Source organism: Ziziphus jujuba, chromosome 5 (assembly GCF_031755915.1).
Source record: "Ziziphus jujuba cultivar Dongzao chromosome 5, ASM3175591v1".
NCBI classification, from domain to species: domain Eukaryota; kingdom Viridiplantae; phylum Streptophyta; class Magnoliopsida; order Rosales; family Rhamnaceae; genus Ziziphus; species Ziziphus jujuba.
In genome coordinates, this window is record NC_083383.1 from 4,828,433 (window position 1) to 4,852,270 (window position 23,838).

The window sequence follows — 23,838 nt, forward strand, 5'->3', positions numbered from 1 at the left end:
ACAATTAGCTAGAACAGCAGGTGCTATAGCAAAACTGATTGGGAAAGAGGGGAAATTGGCCACATTAAAATTACATTATGAGGAGGTCCATTTGATACCCAAAAACTGCTCAGCAACAGTCGGACAAGTGGGGAATGTTGGGGTGAACCAGAAAAGTTTGGGTAGAGCTTGATCGAAATGTTGGCCAGGTAAGAGTCCTGTAGTAAGAAGAGCAGTTATGAACCCTATAGACCATCCCCATGGGGGTGGTGAAGGGAGGGCCCTAATTGGTAGAAAAAAACCCACAACCCTTTGGAGTTATCTTGCACTTGGAAGAAGAAGTAGAAAAAGGAATAAATATATTGATAATTTGATTCTTCGTCGCCATAGTAAATAGAATTTGTTTCTTCGTCTTTACAAAAAAAAAAAATTGAATTAATTAACTGTGACATGTTCACTAAAAAAAAATTATTTTGTCACGAATCATTTATTAAGAAAAACAAATACACTTAACACAAAAGCAGAAAAAGAAATAATAGTCACTTAGTCCCGAGCATCTACCATTATACCGACAATGATCGAGCATACTATTGTTATTCATAATGGAAAGGAGCATTTACCAATTTATATAATAGATCATATGGTAGGACATAAATTGGGAGAATTTTCACCTACTTTAAGTTTCCGAGGACATGTAAAAAATGATAATAGATCTCATCGTTAATAATTTTTTAATAAATACAAAAAGTGAATATAGATACTTATTGTTCATTAGTGAAAGGTCAACCTTATGAGAAAGAAGAAAAAGATGGACCGATATATAGAAGAATACGTTATAGATGAATTTATAGATATGTCTACTCACAAAGTACGAAGAGTAATTGATTAGATTCGTGGGCGTTCTTATGAAAAAACACTTCTGATACTTGAATTCATACCTTATCGCGCATGTTCTCCCATTTTAAAATTGGTTTCTTCTGCAGCAGCAAACGCTAATCACAATAGAGGTTTCACCGAAGCAATGTTAAAAATTAGTAAAGTGAAAGTCAACGAAGGCATTACTATGAAAAAATTAAAACCTCAAGCTCAGGGACAAGGTTATCCAATAAAAAGACCCACTTGTCATATAACTATTGTATTGAGACATATGGCTGTACATTATTATATAGAATACTTAAAGGACAAAATTGTCTTTGAAGAATTTTAAGGTTAAATGACAAATATTTTTTATAATAAAAAATACAAATAAAATACGCCGTATGATGCTTCAAAAAACATGGATGAATCAAAAAAAGAAATCCACTTACATCAATATGACATGTCATGATATGTATAGTAGCGGGGGATTATGGGACAAAAAATAAATCCACTTGGATTCAGACTTGGCACAACCCAAGGTCATCATTCTCTTTGGTTTGCACAACCAAAAAATTATTCGGAGGATCTACAAGATGATCAAAAAATACAAAACTGTATCAAGAATTATGTACAAAAAAATATGAAAATATCTTCTAGTGTCGAGGGAATTTCATGTATAGAAATTTCATGTGTAAAGCATTAATACTGATTGGTCTATAATTATACAAATCTGTTCATAGAAAAAGAATCAACACCCCAAGCTAATAAATACTGAGAGGATTGACTCGAGGACAAATCAAATTTCATTAGGGGCTCCGTTGTAGAAGTCAGGCTTAACCATTAATCGAGAAGCGATGGGAACGATAGAACCTGTGAATACATAAGATTATACTGAAAACGAATCTTAATGATTCATTGGGTAGGATGGCAGAACGAACCAGAAACCAATTCATTTATTCTGAAAGATCATGTCATAGACTAATCCTACAACTGAATATTGAAAGAGTAAATATCCGCCTGCGAAAATTTTGCTTCAGTAGACATAGATATTATTTTTTAATCGTTTCAGTCGCGAGGAGCTGGATGAGAAGAAACTCTCTTGTCCAGTTTTGTAGTAGAGATGGAATTAATTAACAACCATCAACTATAACCCAAAAAAAAACCAGATTTCGTAAACATCATAGAGGAAGAATGAAAGGAATATCTTATCGACATAATTGTATTTGCTTCAGTAGATATGCTCTTCAAGCACTTGAACCTGCTTGGATCACATCTCGACAAATTGAAGCCAGTCAACGAGCAATGACACGAAATGTCAGCCGCGGTGGGAAAGTACGGGTACGTATATTTCCAGACAAACCAATTACAATAAGACCTACAGAATCCTAAATGGGTTCGAGGAAAGAATCTCTCGAATATTGGGTAGCTGTTATCAAACCCGGTAGAATACTTTATGAAATGAGCAGAGCAGTAGAAAATATATCCAGAAAGGCTATTTCACTAGTGTGATACGAACTCAATTCATTATTTCGGTATAGGAACATAGAACCAAAATAAAAGGGTTTTTGGATGAAAAAAAATATATTAATTGCAGGTTTCTTTTTTTTTTTTTTTTAACAAACAACAATTTTTTTTTTCCTTTTTCTTCACCCTTTGTGTTAATTGAAAAAACAAATAAAATAATTATTCAACCCCAAAGCCATTTGAATGTAGCGGATAACAGTGGAGCCCCAGAATTAATGTGTATTCGAATCATAGTAGCTAGTAATCGACGATATGCTCATATTCGTGACGTTATTGTTGATGTAATCAAGGAATCAGTACTAAATACACCTCTAGAACGATCAAGAGTGATCAGAGCTATAATTGTACGTACTTGTAAAGAACTCAAACGTGAGAACGGTATGATCATACAATATGATGAAAATGTTGTGGGTGTTATTGAACAAGAAGGAAATCCAAAAAGAACTCGAATTTTTGGCATGATCACCCGAGAATTAAGACAGTTAAATTTCACTAAAATAGTTTCATTAGCACCCGAAGTCTTATAAGAAGAGACCATAACATAATTAATATAATTAATGTAGTTATAATATTTAACTGAATATTTAATTGAAATTTATTAAGATTATTTAGTAAATTGAGATTTATTATTTGTAGTAGATTGGTTGTGTCTCATATATATGCCTTTAAGAATTCATAATTAAAAAATAAAGAAAAATAGAAAAAGAGCATGTTGGTTATATCAAAATTCGAGTACAGCAATAATCTGAGTTTATCATGAATAAAGACACTATTGCTGACATGAATAAAAATAGAACAGTTCGAATACCATCTACTAACATTATTCAAAACATTGTTAAAATCCTTTTATGTCGTAGGAAAGGACCATATAAAACTATTTTAAATTTAAAACAGATTAGTCGACCCGATCTATGAATATATTCTAACTATCAACGAATTCCTAGAATTTTAGGCGGAATGGGGATTTTAATTCTTTCTACTTCTCGGGGTATAATTACAACAACGAGGCTCGATTAGAAGAAATTGGTGGAGAACGTTTGCCTTATATATAGTAATCCTTCTGATATGTGAATGTGGAACTTTCATATTTGTGAAAAAAAAAAAAAAAGAGAGGGCGGTTTTCTAATATCACCCTTCCCGTATTAGATGATACCTCAAGGAGTTTGACCTAAAATGAAAGAAAAAAAGGATTCATGAAGGTTGAATTACTGCATGACTGCCCCAATGGTATAGTCTGAATTCATTTAGATAATGAAAATTTGATTCTAGATTATGTTTCAGAAACAATTATGAGTAGTTTTCTTATACGTATACGATGAGGAAATTAAAGCAAAAGTGAAGCAAGTCATTATGATTCAACCAGTGGATGTATAGTTTATAGACTCCGAAAAAAGATTCCAATGAAAGATAGTGTTTTCAATTTCAACATTCATTTTTGGGGTATACAATTGGAAGTTGAAATTATAAAGAAAGTTAGAATTAAGTCAAGGAATGATAAATAAGAAAATAAGAGCCTCTGTGCATAAAATTTATGAAAAATGTCGACTAATCTATAAGGGGGGATGAATTATAGTAATTTGTTCCAACCCGAGACATAAACAAAGACAAGGATAATCTTTCTAAACAGAAAAGGACTCAATAAATCTAAAGGAACCGTTGTACAAATACAGAAATAAAAATAAAGGATCTGTTTTGACATGAAATGGATATATCCATATATCTCTGACTTATATTTATGAGATGATAAAATATGTCAAAACCTATACCAAGAACTGGTTCATGTAAGAATAGATGTATTGGTTCACGTAAAAATGCCCATAGAATACGAGAGGGAGTTATTCATGTTCAAGCAAGTTTCAACAATACTATTGTGACTATTACGGATGTAAGGGGTTGAGTTATTTTGTGGTCTTCTGCCGGTACGTGCGGATTCAAGGGTACAAGACGAGAGATGCCATTTGCCATTCAAACCGCAACGGGAAATGCTATTCAGACAGTAGTGGATCAAGGTTTGTAACGGGCAGAAGTCATGATAACAAGCCCCGGTCTTGGAAGAGATGTGGCATTAAGAGCTATTCGTATTAAGTTTCATACGAGATGTAAATCCTATGCCACATAATGGCTGTAGACCTCCTAAAAAAAGACGTGTATAAAAATAAACATTGAAGATATTTCAAGAGAAATAAATAATTCAATGATCTGATCAAATAATATTACCATGGTTCACGAGAAGGTAACTGTATCTACTCAGACACTGCAGTGGAAGTGTGTTAAATTATAAGTAGATAGTAAGCGTCTTTATTATGGACATTTTATTCTGGCTCCACTTATGAAAGGCCAAGCCGATACAATAGGCATTACGATGCAAGGAGCTTTGCTTGGAGAAATAGAAGGAACATGTATCACACGTGCAAAATTTGATAAAATACCACATGATTATTCTATCATAGTGGGTATTCAAGAATCTGTACATTAAATTTTAATGAATTTGAAAGAAATTGTATTGCGAAGTAACCTTTATGGAACTCATGACGCGTCTATTTGTGTCAAAGGTCCACGATATGTAACTACTTAAGACATTATCTTACCACCTTCGGTGGAAATTGTTGATAATACACAGGCTATAGTGAACCTAACGGAACCAATTAATTGGTGTGTTGAATTACAAGTTGAAAGGCATCACGGGTATCGTAAAAAAATGCAAAATAACTTTCAAGATGGAAGTTATCCTATAGATGCTATATTCATGCCTGTTTGAAATGCCAACATAATATTCATTCTTATGCGAATGGGAATGAAAAACAAGAGATACTTTTTCTTGAAATATGGACAAATGGAAGTTTAACTCCTAAAGAAGCACTTCATGAGGCTTCTTGGATTTTGATTGATTTATTTATTCCCTTTTTATATGCAAAAGAAGAAAATTTTCATTTAGAAAAAAACCAACACAAAGTTACTTTACCCCTTTTTACTTTTCATGATAGATTGGCTAAACCACATAAAAATCAAAATGAAATAGCATTGAACTCTATTTTTATTGACCAATTAGAATTACACCCCAAGGTCTATAATTGCCTTAAGAGATCTAATATACATACATTATTAGACCTTTTGAATAACAGTGAAGAAGACCTTATGAAAATGAAACATTTTCGCATAGAAGATATAAAACATATATTGGACATTTTAGAAATAGAAAAGCATTGCACATAAATTTTAATGAATTATTTCTTTTTTTTTTTGTTCTTAAAAAAAAGATAAAAATGAATTTTGAATCTTTAACACATTCCATACACTCGGAATAGATCCAAAATTGAATTGAATAAATAAATGTATTTAGGGAGAATTCACTTTGAAGCGACTATTCCCTAGATACACACATCGTGTTTTTTTTTTTTTTTTTTTTTTTATTTAACAATCGAATCAATTTAAAAAAGACCTAAAGTTAGGGATTTATCAATAGGTAATGTTGCTCCAATACCCAACCAAAGGGCTACTGTTGTACCAATCAAAAAGAGGGTTGTCGCTACTGGACGACGAAATGGGTTTTGGAATTTATTAACGTTCTCCAAAAAGGATACTGTTAATAACCTCGTAGGTATGAAAACCATTAAAAGAATTTGAAATATGAGAAAGAAATACCATTTAGGCAATATCTCCACAGGAGTTGCAAATAGATCTGCGGGTTCGCCAATCATTGATGGTTCTAGAACCATTAAACCTATGTTACATGAATTACTACCGGAAAAATATATAAAAGATCATTGGGCCATGCGGGCTCTCCATTATAATTATGCCCCATCCCTTTAGCCAACTTAGCTTTTAATACAGGATCGTTCAAGTCAGGTTTTTTTGTTATTAGGATAGATGAATTATTCTAGATCCATCCCTCAAAAGAACCGAACATGATAATTTTTCATCATCCAGGTCGAGCAAGAATCAAAAGAACCAAATAGATCCATATAAAAAATTGATATGGTATCCACAGCTATATGAATGATTCTATGTAAGAGTAAGAAAAAATTTACCAAATTTCTTTTTTTGGAGATTCAACAACCATCCATTGTAAGAAATTCAGTTCTTACAGATAAATGCTTAATACCCAATTAGGCTTACAAATCATGATCAAGTGCTTTCTGGGCCGTCTCAGACCTTGCAATTGGACTTTATTCCCAAGAATATCAAAACTTTTTACATACAAAGGATTTACTTGTTACTAATCTAGTTTAGCCCCTATTCTTCTCATTCTTCTTTAGATCCTTTGTTCCACTCTGATAGTATAATAACTAGAGTCAATGCAAAGGAAATGAATGCATTTCCATACTATTAAATAAGTGAAATATATAGAACATACTGCGGGATTATGTCACATCAGTTCACTTATTCCTTCTACTGGATCTCACGGAGCCTATTCATACACAACGTGATCGAATCTGATCAAATAAAAGATTCTCTTCAAACAAACCAGCCTATACCTTTGTATGGGGCTTATATTCTGCACGGCCCAATCAATAGTTCAAGTCATACACTCCCACAATCCGTTTTATCTTCGAAAAATTCATTTCAACTATGAATGTCTAAAAAAAAAAAATAATACATTATTACATTTTTGCAGAGTTAAAGAGAAACATCCAAGCACATGTTTTATTTGTTTAAATAAGACATATTTGTAGCAATGAAATACTATTGGTCCTACCCCAATTGATAAATGATTGATTAAAAATAGCTATGATATAATATATTTTTTATATTATTTACATTATAAATTACATTACATTATTTTATAAAGGGCCAGAAATCCCTTGCTTATGTATCATTATGAAGTGCATTAACATGAATACAATAGTAAGAAGAGGTAATACAAAAGTGTGTAAACTATAAAACCAAGTCAAAGTGGATTGTCTCACACTAGCATTTCCGCATAATAACTCTACCCAGGGCAATCCTATTACAGGAATAGCTTCTGGCACACCTGTTAGAATTTTTATTGCCCAATAACTAATTTGGTCCCGAGGTAAGGAATAACCAGTTACACCAAAAGACACGGTCAATACACCCAAAACCACACCTGTAACCCAAGTCAATTCATGAGGTTTTTTAAAGCCGCCAGTGAGATACACACGAAATACGTGCAGAATCATCATTAGGACCATCATACTGGCCGACCATCGATGAACTGATCGGATTAACCAACCAAAGTTAGCTTTAGTCATTATATATTGAATAGAAGCAAAAGCCTCTGTAACGGTCAGACGGTAATAAAAAGTCATAGTAAACCTTGTAGCTACTTGTACTACAAAATAAGTAAGTGTAATTCTGTCGAGACAATAAAAAATGTTGACATAAGGAGGAACATATTTACTAGTTATGTCATATGCAACTGGTTGAATCTCAAGGCGTTCTTCGAACCAATCATAGATTTTATTGGGATAGGTAAATAAACTGTACCCCCCCCCCCCCCGATAATCGTATATGAGAATTTCATCTCGTACGGCTCAAACAAAACGCCAAAAAATATGTAATAGAAAGTTAAGTTCGAAAGTTCTTAATCCTTTGATTCAATCGCTTCTGTAAATACAAAAGAATAAAAACCCAAAAGTTCTTTCATGTGGTTATAATGCCAGAATGTTAAGTCGGCTCATTTGTCTCTGTGGTGATGATTATAGGCCTCTTGAATCTTCTTTTTACCTATTTTATAGTTTTTTTTATTGTGTGTAATGTGCCTTTAACTACTGTTTTTCTTTATTATTGATATTGATAGGAATTCTCTTGCTAAGACCCTATGAATCGGTTAAAACCCCAGATTCGTACTAGAAGCGTGATGATTCAATAAAACCCTTTCCTTATAAACTAATTCCAAAAATTCCTTGAGTAAGAACTGTTGGATTATCACTTATTCAATGAATAACTAGAATGAATAAAAATCCAATGACACCCTTGTCCTTTGGTCAAAATAACCATAAATAGGAGTTTGAAAAAATAAAAATATTTTAATTTATAACTTCGAAATCTAACTCTTTGAAAAAAAAAAAAAAAAACAAGTACGGACTCGTGGTCTGAATATTAAGGATGAATCATAGTGCTAATAATACTTTGGAATCTATTTCCTATATTCCGTGCTTCAGATACTAGAATGAATATCCAACGAAGTAAAACCATCTCTATCAAGATGACAGTGCATTCTTTGTGCTATCCACAGGATCAATTATAACAAGTCACCCACTCATATTCTGGAACTTAGAAACAAAGAAATTTCACGATCGAACTACCAAAATAGAATGGGATAAAAATCAGAGACCTTAATGCTTCACTTTGTATTGAAAAGCTAGTTACTAGTTCTTCTGAATCTAATTCATCCCAATTCCGTCCAATAAAATGGAAGAATTATAAATCTCCAAAATAATAGATAGGAATACCACAAAAAGGCCATTGTGATACCCATCAAAGGAGTAGTTCCCTACCCAGGAGCTACTTTACCATATTTTGAATTCAATGGTTTCAATAAACTCCCTACAACAGTTCGTCTTGGACTAGATCTAGAAATACTCTCAACGGATTGTGTAGCCATAAATTGTATTTTATATTCATTGAGATCTGTTGATTTTGCATACCATTTCGTTGTAAATAAATGATCTTATCATAGACCCATTGTGGTCTTGAAACTATATAATAATGGGAACAGCAACCCTAGTTGCCATCTTTATATCGGGTTTACTTGTAAATTTTACTGGGTATACCTTATATACTGCTTTTATGCAACCCTCTCAACAACTAAGAGATTCATTCGAGGAGCACGGAGACTAGTTGAAGTAATGAGCCTCTCAATATTGGGAGGCTCATTACTTTCAATTGAGATTATGAAAAATCATTTCACCATTTTAGTTGGAACTTTAGGTGGTTCTCGAAAAAAGATAACAAAAAAAATTATTCCTAAAGTTTAGTCTAAGAAGAATGTATAAACCAATGTTTCCATAGATTCGACCGTGGTTTACATACAATTATAGATTCCATACCTGTTTATTTGGGATCATCTCCCATATAAAAAAAGAGCAAGAGTCAAAGAAAAGGTACCGATTCAAATCAATATTTGTCTGGTACCCTACTCACAAAACCAAAAATGAAAAATAACGAAACAATATTCTATCATATTACTTGTCTTCTCGTAGTTGGATCTCCAAATTTTTGGAATCCTCCAAATACGGAAGCTGATTTGGAGCTTAAATTGGTCAAAGATTGGTCAAAGTAAACTTAATAAAAAAGATAGTATTTTAGTTTCTTAATTTGATTTTTACTTTTTGTTTTAGGAAATTACCTTTACATTTTGGTTTTATTTGTTTATTTAATTTTAGGAAAGTTATTATTTTTATTATTTCTTTTTAAATTAATTAGTTCCTAATTCAATATAAAGGAATTAATTAATCAAAATTAGATTAGGAAATGAGAGAGAAAATTCGATAACATTAGGAAACAACAAGCATGGCTAGTTTGCCCTTTTGTTTTTAGGGTTTTATTTTATTTTATTTTTTTTAGCCTATAAAAGGGCTTGTTTTTAAGGAAGAACACACCATTAATAATATTAAGAATTTATTTTGTGAGATTGAGTCTCTCTTTGTTCTTTTAAACACCTAAAACACCATTAGTGAATGAGTGTTTTAGTTTGGTTTATTAATAGGCCTTCCATCACCTATTGTGGCATATTCATTATATACCAAGGTTTCTAATCACAGGTTGGTTAGGGGTCAAGATGACCATTAGAACTTGAACATAAGTAGATCCGGGCTAAGATAATACGGATTTAGGCACAGGTCATCTTATGTTCGTATCAAGTTCTTTACAAGTATGTACAATTACAGCTTTGATCACTTCTGATCATTCTATAGGTGTATTTGGTACTGCTTCCTTAATTACAGCAATGATAACATCACCAATATGAGCATATTGTCAATTACTAGCTCCTATGATTCGAATATACATTAATTCTTGGGCTCTGCTGTTATCCGCTACATTCAAATGGCTTTGGGCTTGAATCATTTTTTTATCTATTTTTTCAATTAACACAAGGGCGAAGTAAAAAAGAAAAAAAAAATTTGTTTGTTCAAAACAAAAAAGGAAACCTGCAATTGTTTTTTTTTTTTTTTCATCTAACAAACCTTTTTCTTTTGGTTCTACGTTCCTATACCGAAATAATGAATTGAGTTCGTATAGGCATTTTTGATACCACTAGTGAAATAGCCCTTGTGGCTATATTTTCTGGTACTCTGCTCATTTCATAAAGTATTCTAATAGCTACCCAATATTTGGGAGATCCTTTCCCCGAGCCCATACGACTTTCTATATGTCTTATTGTAACTGGTTTGTCTGGAAATATAAGTACCCATACTTCCCCACCGTGGTAGACATTTCGTGTCATTGCTCGTTGATCGGCTTCAATTTGTCGGTATGTGATCCAAGCGGGTTCAAGCACTTGTTGATGGTTGTTTATTAATTCCATCTCTACTACAGACCTAGACATGAGAGTTTCTTCTCATCTAGCTCCTTGCGACTGAAATGATTAAAAAATAATCTCTATGTATTTATATTTATGTATTTAATGAATTATATACTGGAAAAATATATTGATTCATGAGATTTTTTGAAATTTCATCTAATCTATTAGAAATTTGTATATCTTGTTTTGATATATAACTAAACATGGATTTGATTTATAGAGAATTTTTATTTAGAGATACATTTAGAGATAATAATATAGATAAAGTTATTTTGTTATAAGCTTATAACGAATCTTTATTTTGTTTTGCCTTTTAATATCATATCAGATAGGCTAAAATTTAGAAATCCAATAAAATCAAAATTTTCGCTGGCGGCCTTTACTCTTCAATATTCAATTGTAGGATTATTCTATGATAGGTGATGTGATTCCGCCCGAGCCCGCTCCACCGATAACCCGCTGGGGTGTTGACTCGACACGGATGAAGACTAGGCCAATCACAAGAGCTCAAATTAAGAGATTTAAGGGCAAGCTGGGATTATTTATACAGAGGGTAATCAATCTCAACAGAGCTTGTCCATACTTGAAGATACAAAGCCTATTTGAAGCATCCAAGTGGTGGAAGCCGATACGGACCCGGGTGTCGGTTTTGGTACATTTTTGGAGTCCGGGAAGCATGAAATGGTTCCAATGCTTTATGGGTTCAATACATATGCCTAAGAGGTCATGGAATCAAGTTAAAGCAGCCTCAAATGCAATCAAAAAGGGCTTGTACGGACAGCTTCAACAATTTGGCCGAATTTGCTGTATTGCTTGCTGGCTTTACTGTATTTTACTGTATTAGCCTTTTCTTATTTTTCCAAGCATGGGCAACGTGTGGGCCTTCATATTCAGTTTATTTGGAATCCTATAAAGCATCTAGAAGCTGATTTGGAGCTCAATTTGTTCAAAGATTGGTCAAAGTCAACTTAGTCAAAAAGCTAGTATTATAGTTTCCTAATTTGATTCTACTTTTTGTTTTAGGAAATTACCATTACTTTTTAGTTTTTATTTATTTATTTTCTGGAAAAATAAGTTTAGGAAAGTTATTATTTTATTATTTTCATTGTAAATTAATTAATTCCTAATTCAAAATAAAGGAATTAATTAATCCAAATTAGATTAGGAAAGGAGTGAGAATTTTGGCCACCATAGAACTCTTTATTGTGTGGCTTGTTTTACCTAGGGTATTTAGGGTTTACTTTGTTTCTTTCAAAGCCTATTTAAAGGCTTATTTTTCAATTTGAATACAACTTTGATTTGATTAAGAAAATACTTGTGAGATTAATTATCTCTTTGTTCTTTGAGAACACCTAAAACACCATTAGAGAATGGTTGTTTTAGCTTGACTTATCAATAGGTTTTCCATCCCCTATTGTGGCGTCTACATTATACCAAGGTTTCTAACCACAGGTTGGTTAGGGGTTGAGGTCCATTCCATTAGAACTTGAACTTAATTAAGATCCGGGCTAATATAATACGGGTTTAGGAGCAGGTCGTCCTAGGTTCGTATCATTTGGTATCAGAGCTAAATTTTGTTCAGGTTTGATCTATCTTTATTTTCCTTATTTGTTTTTGTGTTATTCTGTAATTTTAGCATTATTTTAAGGTTGCATCCATCCGATACACGTTCTGCATTTAAAAAAAAAAAAAATTCATTCCTAGTTGAATTAGGTTTCCTAATTTTATCGTATTTTTGTTTCCTAATTTGTTGGTTGTCTTTTATCATTGTTCTTGTTAATTTTGGGTTTTGTTGATTTTCCTTTGCTGTTTTAGTCTTAGAAATTTGCATTCATATATTCAAAAACAAAAAAAAAAAAAAGAAGTTTACGGCAACATTTAAAAAAAAAAAAAAAAAAACTGCACATTTTGTTTATTTGGAGGTCACGGGTTTGGTATTTGTTTTGGAGTTGGAATTTCAATTTTGGTAATTATTCTTGCTACTGCAGTTGTTTATGTTCTGTGAGTGAAAAAAAAAAAAAAAAAAGAAGAGGTAAAGCCGAATAAAAAAAAATAATAAAAAAAATTTTTTTCGGTTTGTTGGAGTTTGATTTGTTTGCTGGAAATTTGTTGGAGCTACTGGTTTTTTTATTATTTATTCAATATTTGAGTTGCTGGGAAATTATTTTTGCTGCTGGATATTTGGATTTTGGGTGCTTAAATTTTTTGGATTAAAATTAGTTAAAGGAATTGATACAAAACTTGAATTACAAGAACAACAACCAACACTTTTCTATAATTTTGTTCTCTTTGATTCTTGTACGTATTTGAATTTCTTTTTCTGGAATTTTATTCTTGAACTCATAATCTACTACCATCTGGTGCAGTTTTAAAAAATTCCAACGTTTTCCCATTATTTTGTGTTTTCTTGTCTAGAAAGCCGAAAAATTAGGATTTGTTGGATTCTTTCGGTATTGCCTACTTTTTGCTACTTCTTTGTTGATAAGTTTAATTAAAACATACTAGTGATCTAATTGCTGTTTTGTGGGTGTTTTAATTAGAACTTTGAGATAATTCATTGAGTGGAAAAAGGCAAGAGTGTGTGAGCTTAAAAGAGGGTAAAAGCCGAAACTAGTGTGCAAACACGAGTGTCGAGACCTTGTTTGAGTGAAACACGTGAGGGAGTGAATATTGTGAGGATTTATTTTATTTTTGCAGTATTTTACTAACATGGCAGATTCTAGAATAAGAAGAGGGGATCCACCCTTGAGGATCAATGAGGAAGAGTCCGTAGCATTCCATGGCGATGACCGAGCTACCGGGAGTGGAGACCAAGTGGATATGAGAGCTGTCTTGGAATAAATACAGCGGGTTAGTGCTCAAGTTGAGCATGTAAATCAAAGGATGGAAAGGCTAGAAGTTTCCCAGGGAATTCCGAACACAAGAAATAGGCAAGAATTCCATGGAGGACGAGGCCGAGGACAAGGAGGTCGCGAGAGACCGAGAGAGGAATTTAATGAGGAGCCATTCGGTGGAGACTTTGAGGAAGGTATGAACAAAACTTTTACTGTCCAAGATAGAGCTGGCCATGGAAGATATAGGAGGGAAGAAACAGATGACAATCTTAGCAATATCAAGATCAACATCCCACCATTCATGGGAAAAAGTGACCCCGAAGCATATTTGGAGTGGGAAGAAAAAATGGAGATGATATTTGACCACCATAATTATTCGGAGGCTAAGAAGGTGAAATTGGCAGCAATGGAGTTTGGCCATTATGCACTCCAATGGTGGACCAATGAGCAAAACACCCGAAGGAGAGTTGGTGATGACTTGATTACTACATGGCGACAAATGAAAGGAGCCATGCGGAAGCGATTCGTACCATCACACTATCATAGGTTGCTGCATCAAAGACTTCAATCTTTATCTCAAGGACATGGATCCGTGGAGGATTATTACAAGGAGATGGAGATGCTTATGATGAGACTGAACTTGAATGAAGATAGGGAAGCAACCATGGCAAGGTTTCTTGGTGGTTTGAATCGTGAAATAGCCAATCAACTAGAATTGCAACAATATGTGGAATTTGAGGAGTTGTTACATGTGGCTATTAAATTAGAGCATCAATTCAAGAGGAGGGGTGTAAGATCATGGTTTGGAGGTGTTTCCAACAGCGGAAGGTCCAATTCAAGTGGCTGGAGGAACAATCCCATCTATGAAAGCAAGCTAAAGCCGAAAGTCAAAGAAGAAAGTTCAAACTGGCCAAGGAAGGAGACTAGAACCAAATCTGTCCAAGCACCAAAGAATGAGGTAAAATTAGATCCTAAACCTTCTAGAACTCATGATGTTGTGTGTTTTAAGTGCCAGGGAGGAGGACACATTGATAGCCAATGTCCGAATAGAAGAATCATGGTGTTAAAGGGCAATGACGAGCTAGAATCGAAAAGTGAAGAAAGTGAGGATGAAGCCAAGCAAGAGGAGGAGGACTTGGAGGATGAACCCGAAACCTTGCAAGCATCCAATGCTGAATTAAACTTGCTTTCTAGGAGAGTAATTGCTGCATACAAAGATGAGGATGAAATTCAAAGAGAGAACATCTTCCACACCCGATGTGAAATTCAAGGTAAGATTTGTAGTATGATTATTGATAGTGGAAGTTTTACAAATGTAATTAGTAACATTGTAGTTGATAAATTAGGCTTAATAACTATTAAACATCCAGAACCTTATAGATTACAATGGCTTAATGATGGTGGTGAAATAAAAGTGAATAAACAAGCCAAAGTAAAATTTAATATAGGTAGATATGAGGATGTAGTTTTATGTGATATTGTACCCATGATTGCTGGACATATACTATTAGGTAGACCATGGCAATTTGATAAAGATGCTACTCATTTTGGTCGAGAAAATAGTATTGTTTTCAGGTTTAAAGGGAAGAAGGTCAAGCTGGAACCATTATCTCCTAAAGAGGTTTACAAAGACCAATTACAAGTGCAACAAAGGAGAGAAGCCGAAAAGCTTAAGGAAAAAGCAAGTATGGCACCAACGGCTTCACCATCCTTTCAAGAAGGTAAGAATGAGGTTGTTGATCAAGGTAAGGTTTTTAAGACTCATATTGAGTGGAAAGATCAAGGAAAAATCAAAAGAGAGGGGAAAGAGAGTGGCAAACCCGAGAGCTTGGAGAAGGAAGGGAAATCCGAAGGTTTGCACCAATCCAAGGGGGAAAAAGAAAAAGAAAGAAAAGAAAGGTCAAGTAGCAACTTTTATTTGAGTTTAGGGGATATTAATAAGGTTATTGAGTGTAAGAAACCTTTTCTGGTCATGATTTATAAAGAAAATTATTTTAATGATCAAACTAACTTTGAAGAACTTGAATTGCCAAGTTCAACGATTTCTCTTTTGAAGGAATTTGGAGATGTCTTCCCAAATGAAATTCCAAGTGGACTACCATCCAATCAAGAGGGAAAAGGTGAGCTTGCTATCCAAGGTAAGTCTTCTAATACTCAGGTTGTGTGGAAAGATTTTAATAAAACCAAGAGTGAAAAATTTGGTGTAAAAGCCGAGAGTGAGGAGGGTGAGATGGCCGTGAGTGAGAAAGGAAAAGGAAGATAAGAAAGGAAAAATATAAATTTTTATCTTAGCTTTGATGATGTTAATAAAGTAATTATGAATAAGAAATCATTGCTGACCATGAATTTTAAGGACACTTATTTAAAAATGTCTTTATTGAATAGAACTTTATCTGCATTGTTGAGAGCTTTACTTAGTGGCAATTTGAAAATTTGGGAAATATTGTTTGCTAACTTTAAAAAGTGTAATTTTTACCATAATGAGCATGTATTTCTAGATTTTGTTGTAATAGTGTTTGACCCAGGAGAATTGGTTTGGTTGCACTTACGAAAGGAAAGGTTTCCTAATCAAGGAAATTCAAAGCTCATGCCGCCTATGGATGGACCTTTTCAAGTTTTGGAGCCGAATAACAAGAATGCCTACAAGCTTGATTTACCGGGTGAGTATAACATGAGTGATGCATTTAATGTTGCTGATTTAACTCCTTTTTCTGCGGGTAATGATCTTGATTTGAGGACAAATCCTTTTCAAGAGGAGGGGAATGATGTGATTCCGCCCGAGCCCGCTCCACCGATAACCCGCTGGGGTGTTGACTCGACACGGATGAAGACTAGGCCAATCACAAGAGCTCAAATTAAGAGATTTAAGGGCAAGCTGGGATTATTTATACAGAGGGTAATCAATCTCAACAGAGCTTGTCCATACTTGAAGATACAAAGCCTATTTGAAGCATCCAAGTGGTGGAAGCAGATACGGACCCGGGTGACGGTTTTGGTACATTTTTGGAGTCCCGGAAGCATGAAATGGTTCCAATGCTTTATGGGTTCAATACATATGCCTAAGAGGTCATGGAATCAAGTTAAAGCAGCCTCAAATGCAATCAAAAAGGGCTTGTACAGACAGCTTCAACAATTTGGCCGAATTTGCTGTATTGCTTGCTGGCTTTACTGTATTTTACTGTATTAGCCTTTTCTTATTTTTCCAAGCATGGGCAACGTGTGGGCCTTCATATTCAGTTTATTTGAAATCCTATAAAGCATCTAGAAGCTGATTTGGAGCTCAATTTGGTCAAAGATTGGTCAAAGTCAACTTAGTCAAAAAGCTAGTATTATAGTTTCCTAATTTGATTCTACTTTTTGTTTTAGGAAATTACCATTACTTTTTAGTTTTTATTTATTTGTTTTCTGGAAAAATAAGTTTAGGAAAGTTATTATTTTATTATTTTCATTGTAAATTAATTAATTCCTAATTCAAAATAAAGGAATTAATTAATCCAAATTAGATTAGGAAAGGAGTGAGAATTTCGGCCACCATAGAACTCTTTATTGTGTGGCTTGTTTTACCTAGGGTATTTAGGGTTTACTTTGTTTCTTTCAAAGCCTATTTAAAGGCTTATTTTTCAATTTGAATACAACTTTGATTTGATTAAGAAAATACTTGTATGATTAATTATCTCTTTGTTCTTTGAGAACACCTAAAACACCATTAGAGAATGGTTGTTTTAGCTTGACTTATCAATAGGTTTTCCATCCCCTATTGTGGCGTCTACATTATACCAAGGTTTCTAACCACAGGTTGGTTAGGGGTTGAGGTCCATTCCATTAGAACTTGAACTTAATTAAGATCCGGGCTAATATAATACGGGTTTAGGAGCAGGTCGTCCTAGGTTCGTATCAACAGGACCTTTCAGAATAAATGAATTGGTTTATGGTTGGTTCCGCCATCCTACCTAATGAATCATTAAGATTCGTTTTCAGTATAATCTTATGTATTCACTGGTTCTATCGTTCCCATCGCTTGTCAATTAACGGTTAAGTCTGGCTTCTATAATGGAGCCCCTAATGAAATTTGATTTGTTCTCGAGTCAATCCTGTCAGTATTTATTAGCTTGGGGCTCTTGATTCTTTTTCTATGAACAAATTTGTATAATTATAGACCAACCAATATTAATGCTTTATTACATTCCTTGTTATGAGATGAATCATAGACCTTATATATTGGAATTATATATCACTGATATATTTCTTTTTTTTCGCTCTTTCTCTCATCCTTCCTTTTTTCTGCATTTTTTTTTCTTTACAACTCATAATCAGATTAGTTTTTTTTTTTTTTTTTGTCTATGCAAAAAAGATTTCAGTTGCTACGTTGATATGACTAATATATCATATCTCGATCAGTTTTTTATATCCAGATAATGCGAAACGATGAGTTGGTTATTAGTTCTATATTAGTTGTATATCTATATTATTTCTATAATAGTTATTAGTTCACACTATGGGCTGGTACTTCTTTCTTTTTTTGGAATCCTAATCCCAAAAAAAACCAATGAGCCACACACTAAGCATAGAAATTATATCAAATGATTAATCGAATTTTTATTCAACCTTATAGAATTGTTCATTTTTGCTTTTAGTTAAGAGAAAATGAATGAAAGAATTTGTCATTTTTTATTCTATTACTGGATGGATAGAATAGAACTAAAGATAAGTCAACTAAAGGCCTATTATTCCTCTCCTATAAATATCCAAATTTTGATGCATAATACCACATAAGTAGTTCGAATTGTATAGGAACAGTAATCAATTTTAGCTCGAATGGTTTGTAGAGGAACCCTTCCTTCTCTGATCTATTCGACACGTGCAATTTCTTTTCCGTTGATATGCCCTGCAATTTGTACTTGAATTTCTTTTGTACCCACCTGCTCAGTTAATTCAATAGCTTGTTTTATTGCTTTCCGAAATGAAACTCTATTTTTTAATTGCCCGGCTATAAATTCCACAAGAATATTAGGGTTTCCATCAAGGTTTTCAATTCTTGTAGTAGCAATGTTGAGTTTTCAGTTCATACAATTAAGTTCTTTTTGTACAGTCATCTGTAATTCTTTGAGTCTTCTAGGTTCTATTAATAACTTTGGGAATCCCATATAGATTATGACTTCAATCAAATCGATTCATTTGTGAATTTCTATACATGAAATTCCTTTGACACTACAAGATATTTTCATATTTTTTGGTACATAATTCTTGATACAATTTCGTATTTTTTGATCTTCTTGTAGATCCTCCGAATAATTTTTGGTTGTGCAAACCAAAGAGAATAATGACATTGGGTTACGCCAAGTCTGAAACCAAGTGGATTTATTTTTTGTCCCATAATCCCCCGCTGCCATACATATCATGACAGGTCATATCGTTGTACTTCCTTTTTTTATTCATCCATTTTTAGGCATAATACGGCGTATTTTATTTGTATTTGTCGTTTAACCTTAAAATTCTTCAAAGAAAATTTCGTTCTTTAAATAGTCTGTATAATAATGTGCAGCTATATGCTTCAATACAATAGTTATATAACAAATGGGTCTTTTCATTGGATAACCTCATCCTCGAGCTCGAGGTTTTAATTTTTTCATAGTAATGCCTTCGTCGACTTCCGCTTTACTAATTTTTAACTTTGCTTTAGTGAAACCTCTATTGTGATTAGCATTTGCTACTGCGGAAGAAACCAATTTTAAAATGGGAGAACATGCTTGATAGGGCATGAGTTCGAGTATCAGAAGTGTTTCTTCATAAGAACGCCCAAGAATCTGATCAATTACTATCTGATCAATTACTCTTCACACTTTGTGAGCAGACATATCTATAAATTCACTTAGAGTGTATTCTTCTATATATCGGTCCTTCTTTTTCTTCTTTCTCATAAGGTTTACCTCTCAGTAATGAACAATAATTATCTATATTCACTTTTTGTACTTATTAAAAAAATTTTAACAACAATATCTATTATCATTTTTTGCATGTCCTCGGAAACTCAAAGTAGGTAAAAATTCTCTTAATTTATGTCTTACCATACGATCTATTACATAAATTGGCAAATGCTCCTTTCCATTATGGATAGCAATAGTATGCTCGATTATTGGCGGTATAATTGTAGACCCTCGGGACCAAATGACTATTATTTATTTTTCTGCTTTTGTGTTAAGCGTATTTATTTTTCTTAATAAATGATTCACTACAAAAGGATTTTTTTTTTTTTAGTGAATGTGTCACAATTAATTACTCATATTTTTTGTTTGTTTGTAAGTACGAAGAAACAAATTATATTTATTACAAAGATGAAGAATCAAATTATCACTATATTTATTCCTTTTTCTACTTCTTCTTCCAAGTGTAGGATAACCCTAAGAGGTTGTGGGGTTTTTTCTACCAATTGGGGCCCTCCCTGCACTACCACATGGGGATGGTCTATAGGGTTCATAACTACTCCTCTTACTATAGGATGCTTGCCTAGCCAACATGTGATCCGGCTCCACTCAAACTTTTCTGGTTCACCCTAACATTCCCCACTTGTCCAACTGTTGCTAAGCAGTTTTTGGGGATCAAATGGACCTCCCAAGAAGGTAATTTTAATGCGTTCGATTTCCCCTCTTTAGCAATCAATTTCACTACAACACCTACTGCTCTAGCTAATTGTCCACCCTTTCCAAGTGTGATTTCTATGTTATATATGGTCGTGCCTAAGGGCATATCGGTTGCAGTAGATTATTTTTTTTGATCAATCAAAACCCCTTCCCAAATTGTACAAACTTCTTCCAAAGCATATGGCTTTCTGGATGTAGATGATGATATCTATACAGATGGATCTTATATATATCATATAATTCGTATATATATATTATATAATGAAGTAGCACATGAGTGGATATATAGGAATCAAAATCGACCGAATCACTCATGTGATGATCTTCCACATCCTAGGTCTTCCCGTTCCTTCATTTGGCTTATGTTCTTTAAGTAGCATTCAGACCGAATGACTCTATGAAATTACATCATTACTTCCACATGTTACAAGTAATGTAGGAGACATCTCTATTCCCCCCCCCCCCTGGAATCCTTAGAATACCACTGCTTAGCTTTCAACTCATCTCTGACCATCTAATGAAATGTGAAAAACCTATCATCTTCTCTTTCAAACAAGGGGCGCTTCTGGTTCTGTTGGTACTTGTAACAATTTTGTCTTCTCCATATTACTATATCTTTAGAGTCAATAATTATATATGACGAACTACTAAACTCAATCACTTGCTGCTGTTACTCTTTAGTTTTCTGTTGAGGTCTATCCTGTTGAGGTATTCGAATTGGATCAATGATTGATTTTTAGGTTTCATCGTAAACTTGATTGGTTACTTCCAATTACGTAAATCAATAGTTCAAACTGCACTTAAAGGTAAGGCATTTCCCATTTTTATGGGAACTTCTATACCAGAAACAATGGTATCTCCAATTATAACCCCTCTGGGATGTAAAATATATCTTTTCTCACCATCCTCATAGTGTATGAGACAAATGTATGCATTTTGATTAGGATCGTATTCTAGTTACGATTCTACCATATATGTCTTTTTCATTCCGTCGAAAATCAATTTTACTGTATAGACGCTTATGACCTCCCCCTCTATGCCCTGCGATAATGATTCCTCTAGCATTACAATATTTACCAGAACGATGCTGCCCATGGGTCAAATTATTTCATGGATTGGATTCCACTTGACTATCTACGGCTCCTTTGCGTGTGCTCAGGGTAGAAGTTCTGTATAAATGTATCGCCATGCTATTAAGTATTTTGATTTAAGTTCTTTTATTTCTAACAGGTGGAATAGAATAACTCAGTTGAAGTGTAATGATCATACGTCCGTAATGCATTGTACGTCCCATAATAGGTCCCATTCTTCTACCATTTCCCAGGAGTCGATGACTATTCATAGCTATTACCTTGACACCAAAGAAGAGTTTAACCCAATGCTTTATTTCTGTCATAGTTGATCCTGATTCGACATTAGAAGTATATTAATTTTCAATAATAATTGAATGCTTTTGTCTGTAAATACTGCATATTTGATTCCATCCATAAATCTATTTGCTTCCCTATGAATTCTAGTCTCAATAAGAATACTAGTTCCTACTGTTCATAGGTTATGATATGAATATACCACACCAATTCGTTATGTATGGATGATGAGATTCCATTTTTACAGAGCCAATTCCAATAGACTTATTTTATTGGAAGGTCCCATTGCCGTGCATCGAGTAGGAATTGAACCTATGGATGCTTAGTGGGGATCCTCGTACATAGTGAATAACCAAATTCCAATTCAAATGAAATCTTTAGGATAAATCAATGCAATTTAGGAGGACTCAATGAAAGGACATCAATTCAAATCCTAGATTTTCAAATTAAGAGTGATATTGGGAGAGATAAAGAATTCTCACTATTTCTTAGATGCATGGATCCAATTCAATTCAGTGGGATCTTTCATTCACATTTTTCCATCAAGAACATTTTGTAAAACTCTTCGACTCCCAAATTTGGAGCATCCTATTTTCACGCAATTCACATTTACAGGGTTCAACAAGCAATTGATATTTCGCGATCAAGGGTGTAGTACTATTTGTAGTAGCGGTCCTTATACATCGTATTAACAATCGAAAGATGGTCAAAAGAAAAAAATCTCTATTTGACAGGCTTTCTTCCTATACCTGTGAATTTCATTGGACCCATAAATGATACATTAGAAGAATCTTTTAAGTCTTCCAATATCAATAGGTTGATTGTTTCGCTCCTGTATCTTCCAAAAGGAAAAAAGATCTCTAAAAGCTGTTTGCTAGATCCGAAAGAGAGTACTTGGGTTCTCCCAATAACTAAAAAGTGTATCATGCCTGAATCTAACTATGGTTCACGGTGGTGAAGGAACTGGATCAGAAAAAAGAGGGATTATAGTTGTAAGATATCTAATGAAACCATCGTTGGAATTGAGATCTCATTCAAAGAGAAAGATATCAAATATATAGAGTTTCCTTTTATATATTCTATAGATGATTCGATCCGTAAGGACCATGATTGGGAATTGTTTGATCCTCTTTCTTCAGGGAAGAGGTGAAACATAATCAACTTGAACTTAGGACAGCTATTCGAAATCTTAGTGAAAGAATGGATTTGTTATCTCATGTTTGCTTTTCGTGAAAAAATACCGATTGAAGTGGAGGGTTTATGCAAACAATAAGGAGTTGGGTCAACTATTCCATCAAATGATATTGAGCATGTTTCCCATCTCTTCTCGAGAAACAAATGGGCTATTTCTTTGCAAAATTGTGCTCAATTTCATATGTGGCAATTCCACCAAGATCTTTTCTTTAATTAGGGGAGGAATTCATATGAATCAGATTTTTTGAGGAACATATCGAAAGAGAATTAGATTTGGTTAGACACCGAGTGGTTGGTAAACAAGGATTGGTTTTTTAGCAAGGTATAGAATGTATCGTCAAATATTCAATAAGATTCCACAAGATCCAGTTTTGTTCAATAATGGATTCTAGCCAATTGAAAGGATTTTCTTATCGATCCAGACATCATTTCGATTCCTTTAGTAATGAGGATTCAGAATATCACACATTGATGAATCAAAGAGATATTCAACAACTAAAATAAAGATTGATTCTTTGGGATCCTTCCTTTCTTCAAATGAAACGAACAGAGATAGAATCAGACTGATTCCCTAAATGCCTTTTTGGATATTCCTGAATGTCCCAGATATTCATAAAACGTGATTAATAGATGAATAATCATCTGCTTCTGGAAGAAATCAAACAATTTCTTAGGAATCCTACACGATCCTTTCGTTCTTTTTTCTCTGATAGATGATCATAACTTCATCTAGGTTCAAATCCTACTGAGAGGTCCACTAGAGATCAGAAATTGTTGAAGAAAGAATAAGATGTTTCTTTTGTCCTTTCCAGGTGATCAGAAAATAAAGAAATAGTTAATATATTCAAGATAATTATGTATTTACGCAATACCATCTCAATTCATCCTATTTCATCAAATTCGGGATGTGATATGGTTCCAAAGGATGAACTAGATAGTTCCAATAAGATTTCATT

General features: G+C 33.6%; 2 pseudogenes; one reads left to right on the forward strand and one right to left on the reverse strand.

Moving 5' to 3' along the window:
- Nucleotides 1-1,633: 1,633 nt before the first annotated feature.
- On the reverse strand, nt 1,634-21,510 carry LOC125420113 (large ribosomal subunit protein uL2cz/uL2cy-like; annotated as a pseudogene).
- A 141-nt stretch (nt 21,511-21,651) lies between these two features.
- LOC132803698 (protein Ycf2-like) lies at nt 21,652-23,599 on the forward strand (annotated as a pseudogene).
- Nucleotides 23,600-23,838: the final 239 nt, after the last annotated feature.